General features: G+C 42.3%; 1 protein-coding gene across 1 annotated transcript in view; it reads left to right on the top strand.

The window, feature by feature from the left end:
• The first annotated feature begins 9,417 nt into the window (after nt 1-9,417).
• Nucleotides 9,418-11,751, top strand: part of LOC136884290 (ras-related and estrogen-regulated growth inhibitor) — a 400,921-nt gene continuing 398,587 nt past the window's right edge. The window contains exon 1 of the mRNA XM_067156363.2: nt 9,418-9,515. The gene's annotated coding sequence lies outside the window, so the exon portion shown is untranslated. The remainder of the gene's footprint in view (nt 9,516-11,751) is intronic.

Genomic DNA, 11,751 nt, shown 5'->3' with positions numbered 1-11,751 from the left:
ACGCGTTGCCCCCTACACCGCGGGGTCGGACATTGTCTCATCTTACTTGTATCGTGCTCCCCTTCCTCTTCCCAAGCCGATACTTTAGGTGTTAGGTGCGCATCACATTCTGACTCTCGCTCTTATGGCTTGTTCCGTTTTTAAAAGTCAATCTCCATAAAGGCCTTAGAGGAGAAGTTAAAAGCTTCCACTGGTCCCTAACCGTAGCGATATCTACTCTACAATGGCTAGCTCTATGTCCTGCCTTCCTTGCCCCAGGAATGAACCGAGGAATGTACCCCACGCAAGAACATAAATAATACACACAAATATTAAACTTATGAACAACAAATTTATGAAAGTCGTCTATTATTGAATATCAATGTGGATCGTGTATGTCAGCTCAGTAAAAAAAAAAATCAGTACTTTTGCGCCATCATTTTTAATTGCTTTGAATTGTAACGGTTCAAATCCCGTTACAAGATGTTATCTGTATTTTTATTATTTTATTATTTTATCTGTATTATTATTATTGTTGTTATTATATCAGTATTATTATTATTTTATCTGTGATATTATTACTATTATTGTAATTATCATTCTTATTCAATTCAATTTTGCAATGCTTGTCGCTTGCAGGATTGTACTTAGATGTATGCATATATACGTATGTGTAGAATAACACTCAAGACATGTACAGTGAGAATTATTAAATATCAGATGTTGGATATGGCATTGCTATATTGTGCACTACAGCTGACATTTCTGTCAAGTCATCGCCACGTCATGGCTACGTCATCGTGAACATTTAGCAATGCGCTCAGATACTCAGCCGCCCCAGGGGATTTCACCATTACATGTAATACTTGTCGCGTATGTGGGAGTAGGTCATTGTTATTTCTGGAGATTACGTAGCTGCGCCATGCAATGTCTATAAAAGGTGGCTGAATATTGTAGCGTCAGTCATTAGTTAAACGGAAGCTGAACAGTGAAGAAGTCAAATGGATAAGTGGACAGTCATTATTCTACTGGAAGCAGAGGCCACAGTTGGCCATTGTGTGAACGAGATGGAGAAGACTTAGTGAGCCAGTAGTCTTTGGTCATTGAGAAAGTGAGGCCAAAGTTGGTCGGTCACTTAGTTGAATACCATACAGATTTACCAAGAAATCATATGATATGGTGAAGAAGCAGTCACATGGATACATCACCAAATTAGGCGTGACACATCTACATCTAAATATCAGATTTAGGGAATACGTCGTAATTACACTCAAAGTGTTGAAGGTACAGTCAAGTGAATCAGTGAGGGATATATTTAGTATAAATTGTTAAATGTCCGGTCAAGAAGAATTCAAATTCATGCCTAGTTTCTTTCAGTTGCAATGTCATAATTTCATATTCTCATCTGTTTTATCGCAACAAGAGCCACTATTTTTTATATATTATTTAAAGAATATATTTTGTTTTATCAAATGAATTCATAGTATTATTTCAATGACAGTAAAATATCTTAACCTCAAAATTAATGGGGAAACCGAACGCCAATCTCCTTTTCCCAGAACTTATATGGTATGTTGTCAAAAGTAAGCTTATTACCCCACACCTCAGAGATAGTCAAGATTCTCATTCTATTATTGCTGCACTGAGTGGTAGCTGGCGCCCTTCAAATAACGTATGCGTAAGTAATCAGGTAAGAAGTAAGTGTGAGTCCAGGGTTCGACGATTGTTTATTTTATTTAATGAATGTTAATTTTCATAATTCATCATCATCATCATCTGTTTACCCTCCATGTTCGGTTTTTCCCTCGGACTCAGCGGGGGATCCCACCTCTACCGCCTCAAGGGCAGTGTCCTGGAGCTTCAGACTCTTGGTCGGGGGATACAACTGGGGAGAATGACCAGTACCTCGCCCAGGCGGCCTCACCTGCTATGCTGAACAGGGGCCTTGTGGAGGGATGGGAAGATCGGATGGGATAGGCAAGGAAGAGGGAAGGAAGCGGCCGTGGCCTTAAGTTAGGTACCATCCCGGCATTCGCCTGGAGGAGAAGTGGGAAACCACGGAAAACCACTTCGAGGATGGCTGAGGTGGGAATCGAACCTACCTCTACTCAGTTGACCTCCCGAGGCTGAGTGGACCCCGTTCCAGCCCTCGTACCACTTGTCAAATTTCGTGGCAGAGCCGGGAATCGAACCCGGACCTCCGGGGGTGGCAGCTAATCACGCTAACCACTACACCACCGAGGCGGACATTTTCATAATTTCCATTTTAAATGCAGAATTCCAAATTTTTCAAGTTAAATAGAGTTTTATATGTTTCAAAAGAAAGTCAGCGAGTCACGAACATGTTTGCAGAATATATAGTTACTTTCTTCAAGGCCACCTTCCTACGGAGCACCCGGTTCAGATTATACCTAGGACAGGCGTTGGATGGCAATCCTCAAGTCATGAGCTGGTCCTATTAAAAATACCCTCTTAAGTAGCCAGGATTCGAACTCAGAACCCTCGGTGGTGACGATGGCACCACCTCTAACGCTGACAGCGGTTTGAATGCGATGGACTGCGACGATACTGAATTGTTAGAAGACGATGTACAAGCAGATCCAAGTTTTGATTCCCAACTACACATTACTTTCAGAAATTCTTCTACGGCAACTAGTTTTGCCGTGTGCGTGGAGTTAACATCGGCTGTGGTTTACTTTTTTCTTCTTTACGTAGCACCGACACAGATAGGTCTTATGGCGACGATGGGAGAGGAAAGGTCTAGGAATGGGAAGGAAGCGGCCGTGGTCTGGTGCGAAAATGGGAAACCGTGGAAAACTATCTTCAGGGCTAACGACAGTGGGGTTCGAACCCACTATCTCCCGGATGCGAGGCTGTAGCTTGAAAGCGATTTAAAGATGCTGGACAGGAGTAGACACCACTTCTACTATCCGAGTTTCCAGATGATTGATAATGAATATATATATATATATAATGTTTTAATTTCAACTCATGCTCGTCCCTCTCTTATAACAAGAGATTTAACACAAGGAACACCTAAGGTAGTGTCGCGGCCACTACCTGTTTATTTTACCGAGCTCGATAGCTACAGTCCCTTAAGTGCCGCCAGTATCCAGTACTCGGGAGATAGTGGGTTCGAACCCCACTGCCGGCAGCCCTGAAGATGGTTTTCCGTGGTTTCCTATTTTCACACCATGCAAATTAGGAGGCTGTACATTAATTAAGGCCACGGCCACTTCCTCCCCACTCGTAGCCCTTTCTTTACCATCGTCGCCGTAAGATCAATCTGTGTCGGTGCGACGTGAAGCAACTTGTGAAAGAAACCTGTCTTTTTTGTTTCTTCTAACCCTATCCAGCCTAAATTTATTTGACACAAAGAAGAGAAAATTCTTTTCAAATACGTATGAATAAAGTTTATGTGTAAACATTCATAGAATTTTAAAGGAAAACGGAACGCTTTAAAAAAACAATTTTGCTGTACGTCCCACCGACACAGATACAGTACCGGTCAAATGTTTAGGACCACATAAAGAAATCACGAAATGGCATCTAGAACCTAAAATTGTGCCACTAGACCTCTGTAATTTTCTTTCTGATATCTCACATCTAACATGATATGTGTCGCCTGATTTCATTGAGTTAGTTCAAGTACTGTAGAAGTTATGAATTTTTAACTCTTGGAAGGTCACAACAAAAATTCAAAAATTTTGGTAATATAATGTACTGAATACTCTAATTGGTTTCAAGTATCACCAACAAGATTTTTCTGTAGACTTAGGAATAGGTGGGGGCCATTTTAATATAAATATAAAAATTCCGAAAATATGCGGCACCGGGTTTTTTTCGTGTTTTATTTTTTTTTTGAACCCGGGCCAAAATTGTTGATTTTTCTTTGCCTTTTTCATGTATGGCCCAAGGTCTCAGGACGAGCTATCGGCGTCAAACTGATCTGCCCTGATAGTTTCATTTGCACTCTGTGGACGGCATCCAAAAATACGTTTCTGATGACGACAGTTCACACTGAGACTTATGATAAGAACAAGGAAAAATTGACTATTTTAGCACTGGTTTGAAAAAAAAGCCACAAAAATGGGTGCCGCATTTTTTCGGAATTTTCATATTTATACGAAAATGACCCCTAACTATTGCTAAGTCTCTACAAGAATCTTGGTGGTGATACTTGAAACCAATTAGAGGATACAGTACATAATATTTCCAAAAATGTTGACTTTTTGATGTGACCTTATAACATTTAAAATTGTATAACTTATACAATACTTGGCGTAAATCACTGAAATCAGGCTATGTATATCATATTAGATTCAAGAGCTCAGTAAAAAAGATACAGAGGTCTAGTAGCAAAATTGTAGGTTCTAGATCGAACTTCATGATTTTTCAATGTGGTCCTAAACTTTTGAGCGGTACTGTAGGTGTTATGGTGACGATGGGATAGGAAAGGGCTAGGAGTGGAAAGGCAGTTACCGTGGTCTTAATTAAGGTACAGCTCCAGCATTTTCCTGATGTGAAAATGGAAAACCACATCTTCAGGGCTGCCGACAATGCGGCTCCCGAATACAAGCTCACAGCTACGCGACCCTAGGCGTACGAGCAGCTCGCTCTGTAAAATGGAACATACCGAGCTCGATAGCTGCAGTCGCTTAAGTGCGGCCAGTATCCAGTATTCGGGAGATAGTAGATTCAAACCCCACTATCGGCAGCCCTGAAAATGGTTTTCCGTGGTTTACCATTTTCACACCAGGCAAATACTGGGGCTGTACCTTAAAAGGCCACGGCCGCTTCCATCCCACTCCTAGCTATTTCCTGTCCCATCGTCGCCATAAGACCTATCTGTGTCGGTGCAACGTAAAGCAACCAACAAAAAAAAAAAAAAAAAAAGGAACACTGATTTCAAATGGAATCATTCGGGAATATAAGTTAGCAAACTCACAAAAATCATGGAAGTTAGTGACACCAATTGAAATCTTTGGCCTGGAGAGGGCTAGATAAAAGTGCACTATACAAATCCAATAGTGCACATTGCACTTCTCCCGACGAAAATAGAACAGGAAGATACCGTCATCAGTGTTTAAGGGAAATTCATTGTCTATGCAACCATTGTTCTTTGTCCTCGTGCCAGCGAAATTAACCAATGAAGGTTAAAATTCCTGAGCCTGCCGGGAATCGAACCCGGGACCCCAGTGACCAAAGGCCAGCATGCTAACCATTTAGCAATGGAGCCGAACATGAAGATTCTGTGCCAAGTCCTGAAGGCATTTTTTTCCCCTCTGTCATCCTCGGCTTTACTTCCTCCGTGATTTTCTCTTCCAGGAGACCGGTTAGAAAGACATTATGTCGCGAGACGTGCTTAGCGAATTTCGCTCTTCTTTTCTGTACTGTTAGCATCAGCTAAGGTCAGGATGTTAAGGAAACGTTATATTTCATTCCTGAGGACATTTTACGCGAAACCTAAAAGATAGCTGTGAATGACGGGTCCCTGGCCCCGTTCAAAGTAATTTTATGCTGCATATATAAATGCATATTTCGACTAATTTTTGTTCATATTTTTTGGTCATATTTTGCTCACTTTAGTGATATAAGATAATATTTGGTCATATTTTGCTTATTTTAGTGATATAAGAATATTTGGTTATATTTTGCTCATTTTAGTGATATAAGGTAATATTTGGTCATATTTTGCTCATTTTAGTGATATAAGATAATATTTGATCATATTTTGCTCATTTTATTGATATAAGGTAATATTTGGTCATATGTTGCTCACTTTAGTGATATAAGATAATATTTGGTCATATTTTGCACATTTTAGTGATATAAGATAATCATCATCATCATCATCTGTTTACCCTCCAGGTTCGGTTTTCCCCTCGGACGTAGCGAGGGATCCCACCTCTACCGCCTCAAGGGCAGTGTCCTGGAGCTTCAGACTCTTGGTCGGGGGATACAACTGGGGAGGATGACCAGTACCTCGCCCAGGCGGCCTCACCTGCTATGCTGAACAGGGGCCTTGTGAAGGGATGGAAATATTGGAAGGGATAGGCAAGGAAGAGGGAAGGAAGCGGCCGTGGCCTTAAGTTAGGAACCATCCCGGCATTCGCCTGGAGGAGAAGTGGGAAACCACGGAAAACCACTTCCAGGATGGCTGAGGTGGGAATCGAACCCACCTCTACTCAGTTGACCTCCCGAGGCTGAGTGGACCCCGTTCCAGCCCTCGTACCACTTTTCAAATTCCGTGGCAGAGCCGGGAATCGAACCCGGGCCTCCGGGGGTGGCAGCTAATCACGCTAACCACTACACCACAGAGGCGGACGATATAAGATAATATTTGTTTATATTTTGTTCATTTTAGTGATATAAGATAATATTTGGTCATATTTTGCTCATTTTAGTGATATAATATTTGGTCATATTTTTCTCATTTTAGTGATATAAGATAATATTTGGTCATATTTTGTTCATTTTAATTATCATCATCATCATCATCTGTTTACCCTCCAGGTTCGGTTTTTCCCTCGGACTTAGCGAGGGACCCCACCTCTACCGCCTCAAGGGCAGTGTCCTGGAGCTTCAGACTCTTGGTCGGGGGATACAACTGGGGAGTATGACAAGTACCGCGCCCAGGCGGCCTCACCTGCTATGCTGAACAGGGGCCTTGTTTAGGGATGGGAAGATTGGAAGGGATAGGCAAGGAAGAGGGAAGGAAGCGGCCGTGGCCTTAAGTTAGGTACCATCCCGGCATTCGCCTGGAGGAGAAGTGGGAAACCACGGAAAACCACTTCCAGGATGGCTGAGGTGGGAATCGAACCCACCTCTACTCAGTCGACCTCCCGAGGCTGAGTGGACCCCGTTCCAGCCCTCGTACCACTTTTCAAATTTCGTGGCAGAGCCGGGAATCGAACCCGGACCTCCGGGGGTGGCAGCTAATCACGCTAACCACTACACCACAGAGGCGGACTCATTTTAATTATATTAGGTAATATTTGGTCATATTTTGCTCATTTTGGTGATATAAGGTAATATTTGGTCGTATTTTGCTGATTTTAGTGATATAAGATAATATTTGTTTTTTTAAAGCATTTTTGTTTAAATTGTGGCGTTGCTTTTAGCAAGTTACATGTTGTTTGCGTCGATCTTCAAACACAGGATTTCAAAATACTGGAGTAGATTTAGTTTTCTTTCTTTTCCTGGAAAGGATATGTAGCAGGTTTAGAACACATGATGCCTTGAAACAGATGACGCACGAACGTACGCCGACAGATACCAAAAAGCATGCTAATACCTTTTTTTTTTTTTGGTAAAACAGAGTGAGAACTACCTCTAAGGGCTATGATACTGAACGAATGTATAAAGTTTTAATTTACGTACTGTAGCTCTGTCAGTTAGCATGATTAAACGTGTCCGCTGTATTATCGCTTATCACTTTTTGGCACGTTCAGTGTGAGTAATACTCTAATAATTGCTACATATCCCTAAAATGCTTAAGTCATATTTTACCTTCTTAGGTCATATTTAATCCGCCTCTGTGTTGTAGTGGTTAGCGTGATTAGCTGCCACCCCCGGAGGTCCGGGTTCGATTCCCGGCTCTGCCACGAAATTTGAAAAGTGGTACGAGAGCTGGAACGGGGTCCACTCAGCCTCGGGAGGTCAACTGAGTAGAGGTGGGTTCAATCCCCACCTCAGCCATCCTGGAAGTGGTTTTCCGTGGTTTTCCAATTATCCAGGCAAATGCCGGGATGGTACCTAACTTAAGGCCACGGCCGCTTCCTTCCCTCTTCCTTGCCTTTCCCATCCGATCTTCCCATCCCTCCACAAGGTCCCTGTTCAGCATAGCAGGTGAGGCGGCCTGGGCGAGGTACTGGTCATTCTCCCCAGTTGTATCCCCCGACCCAAAAGTCTGAAACTCCAGGACACTGCCCTCGAGGTGGTAGAGGTGGGATGCCTCGCTGAGTCCGAGGGAAAAGCCGACCCTGGAGGATAAACAGATTAAGAAGAAGAAGAAGAAGAAGAAGGTCATATTTAGATAGCTTTTATGGCATATTTAGCTCATTTTAGGTCATATTGAGCTAGTTTTGCCGGCCCTGTGGTGTAGGGGTAGCGCTCCTGCCTCTTACCCGGAGGCCCCGGGTTCGATTCCTGGCCAGGTCGGGGATTTTTACCTGGACCTGAGGGCTGGTTCGAGGTCCACTCAGCCTACGTGATTAGAATTGAGGAGCTATCTGACGGTGAGATGGCGGCCCCGGTCTAGAAATCCAAGAATAACGGCCGAGAGGATTCGTCGTGCTGACCACACAACACCTCGTAATCTGCAGCCCTTCGTGCTGAGCAGCGGTCGCTTGGTAGGCCAAGGCGCTTCAAGGGCTGTAGTGCCATGGGGTTTGTTTTGTTTGTTTGTTTTTTATTGAGCTAGTTTTAGTGCATACTTGGCTAGTTTACGTGCGTATTTAGCTAGTTTAGGTCGTATTTAGCTAATTTCAATGTCATATTTAGCTAGTTTTAGGGAATGTTTAGCTAGTTTCTGGGTCACACTTACCTAGTTTAAGTGCATATTTAGCTACTTTAGGGTGCATTTAGCTATTTTAGTGTAATTTAGCTAGTTTATGCCATATTTAGCTTGTTTGGTGCATATTTAGCTAGTTTTAGGTCATATTTAACTCGTTTGATTGCACATTTAGCTTGTTTTAGGCCATATTTACATCATGTTATGGTATATTTAGGTCATATTTAGCTAGTTTTAGGGCTTATTTGCTTCCATATTTTGTACTTCTTTAGGTCATAAACTTCCAAACCCCTACCATCAGTTCCCTATTCCCTTACAGTTCTTGCAAGATATGTATTTTTCCGGGCTGAGTGGCTCAGACGGTTGAGGCGCTGGCTTTCTGACCGCAGTTTGGCAGGTTCGATTCTGGCTCAGTCCGGTGGTATTTTAAGGTGCTCAAATACGTCAGTCTCGTGTCGGTAAATTTACTGGCACTTAAAATAACTCCTTCGGGACTAAATTCCGGCACCTCGGCGTCTCCAAAAATCGTAAAAGTAGTTAGTGGGACGTAAAGCAAGTAACACTACTGTTATTTTTATTATTAGATTTTTTTTCCTTTGTACGTCTAACAAAATATATGACTGAGGTTAGCTAATCGAGCGTGGACGAGTCTACTTCATCCTTAAAACATCTGTTTGTGCTCGGATATGTCAAGTGTATTAATTTCGGCGTAAGTTGGAGGGATAACATCTTGAAAGTGAGCATGTATCCTTATATATTGTGATGCTGTATTCTTAGGCGTGTTCTATTGGATAACGAGGAATTTCCTCATCATAAATAGCTTATTAATCATGCGAAGAGAGGGCACGCAGAGCAGGAGCTTGTCTATTTTTAGCGGCCATGGCTCGGGTCTCCCCGCGCGACTGGCTGGCTGTTCGCTCAGTGCGGTTACAGCCTTTCTGTTGAGTGTATCGTGCTGTGAAAGTTCAGTGAGCGCGACCGCCAAGCCGTCATAACACGAGAGAGAGTACAGTGCTGACCGGTGAGTAACCTCTCGCAGTTCCGCCCAGCGAATTGTTTGTTGTTACACGCTCGGCATACCCACTGCATTTATGTGCTCTTTTATAAGCGGTCATAATCCCTGGATACTTTAATAAATGTATTTTTATTGGTATTATGTCTCACTGACTATTTTTATGGTTTTCGAATCAGTCGAGGTGCCGGCATTTTGTCCTTAGGAGTTCCGTTACGTGCCGATAAATCCACCTTCACGAGACTACCGTATCTGAGCTGTGTCCACACGTTTCGTACTACGGACTTTCCGTACCACATGATTTTTGAGAACATTTCGTACCACCTAGGTCGTTATCTACCTGCGAACGATTTTCCCGTAATCCTCAAATATTTACGCCAGGACAATCCGTACCACTTGATGTCAAACTGCAATTCCATTTCCACGCTAACGGGCGTATTGAGCCCGACAGGCACAATTTAGAAATCAGAAGCAAAGATCTTTTACAACATTTGCTGAAGAAAACTATATTATTATTTTAATAATTTCCCTATACGTACACTATACTTATCACGTATGTTTACGTAAATATCGTCATAAGAAAGTCGATTTTTTGAAGTATAAATCCTGAAACAAAACAATACATTAGAAATATACATCGTGTTCGGGCGCAATGTGCCTGACGAGCATAAGGATGGATAATATTTCTTCTTCTTCTTCTTTCCGATGAGGCCTGCTAAGGACCACGTGCCAATTTCAGTTCAGTTCTTCATACTTTGTTGTTTTCTCATCCGTTCCTTCCAATATTCTTTCATCCTTTCACTATGCTGTTTCTGTCCCCGGTCCACTTCGCACCAGGTTTCATGTTCAATCTTCCTTGGAATTCTTCCATACTTACTACCCTCCCTCTGTCCATGATTTCTCCTTCCTTTTATATTATTTATTTCTAAATCTTTCTTTACTTCTTGAATCTAGCTAGTTTATGCCTTTTTGTTCCAATAATATTACTATTATTGCGAATATTTATAAACTACTGCATTATATCATTATCAAGTAAGTAAAATAAAAGAGTCTGATGTTTGGCCGATATGAGCTTGAAGGTCACGCGGAAACAGGAAACTACTGAAAGGTGGAAGTGGCTAGGTCTCCGCGAAAATCAGATCAGTTGCCCCAGACGGAAGGTAGTGGTCACACCGTGTGGAGGCTTCTGCGCCGGTAGTGGACAATGGATATACAAATGAATACATTAATTAGGATATCGTTTATACTTCGCAATACTTCCCACTTTTTCAAGTAGTAGGGAATGGCCTTTCCTAAATATTTTAAAGTCATTAGCTGATTCTTCGCAGGTAATCAGCGAACCCGCCAGCTTGAGTTCAGAAGGAAAGAGGATAGTCACTTAAAAGTATTGGTTTTACCTTCCACTACCAACTGATTGATTGATTGATTGATTGATTGATTGATTGATTGATTGATTGATTGATTGATTGATTGATTGATTGATTGATTGATTGATTGATTGATTGATTGATTGATTGATTGATTGATTGATTGATTGATTGATTGATTGATTGATTGATTGATTGATTGATTGATTTGTGTGAAAAATGATGAAATATTTCTGAACTTTGTGTTAAAATTTCCAAACTGTATCAAAGTATGTTACACGAACTATAAAAATGTATTCGACAGAGTCAACGCTGTTGCGTTTTTTAAAATGTCAAGGTACTTGAATTTTGTTCCTTCACGAGACTGACGGAATTGTGAACCTTCAAATACCACCGGTCTAAGCTGGGATCGAGCCCGTGATCTTGAACTGAGAAGGCCAGCGTCGTACTCTTCCTCTCTCCTTCCCCTTTCTCCACACCCGTGGGGTCGCGGATATGAGTGTGCTCCATAAGTGGATTTTGCCCTATTTTACGGCGGGATGCCCTTCCTGACGCCAACTCGAGATGGAGGGATGTAATCACTAATCACCATTGCGTGTACCGAGCAAGTGGCTGTGCGATTAGGGTCGCGCAGCTGTGAACTTGCATCCGGGAGATAGTGGGTTCGAACCCCACTCTCGACAGCCCTGTAGATCGTTTTTCGTGGTTTCCCATTTTCACACCACGCAAATGCCGGGGTTGTACCTTCATTAAGGCCACGGCCACTTCCTTTCAACTCTTAGCACTTTCCAATCCCATCGTCGGCATAAAACCTATCCGTACGGTGCGATGTAAAAGAAATTCCAAGAAAAAAACATTGCGTGTTTCTGTGATGGTTT

This window comes from Anabrus simplex, chromosome 1 (genome assembly GCF_040414725.1).
Source record: "Anabrus simplex isolate iqAnaSimp1 chromosome 1, ASM4041472v1, whole genome shotgun sequence".
Taxonomy (NCBI): Eukaryota; Metazoa; Arthropoda; class Insecta; order Orthoptera; family Tettigoniidae; genus Anabrus; species Anabrus simplex.
The sequence above is the reverse complement of the archived record's forward strand: the minus strand, read 5'-3'. Positions and strand labels throughout refer to the sequence as shown.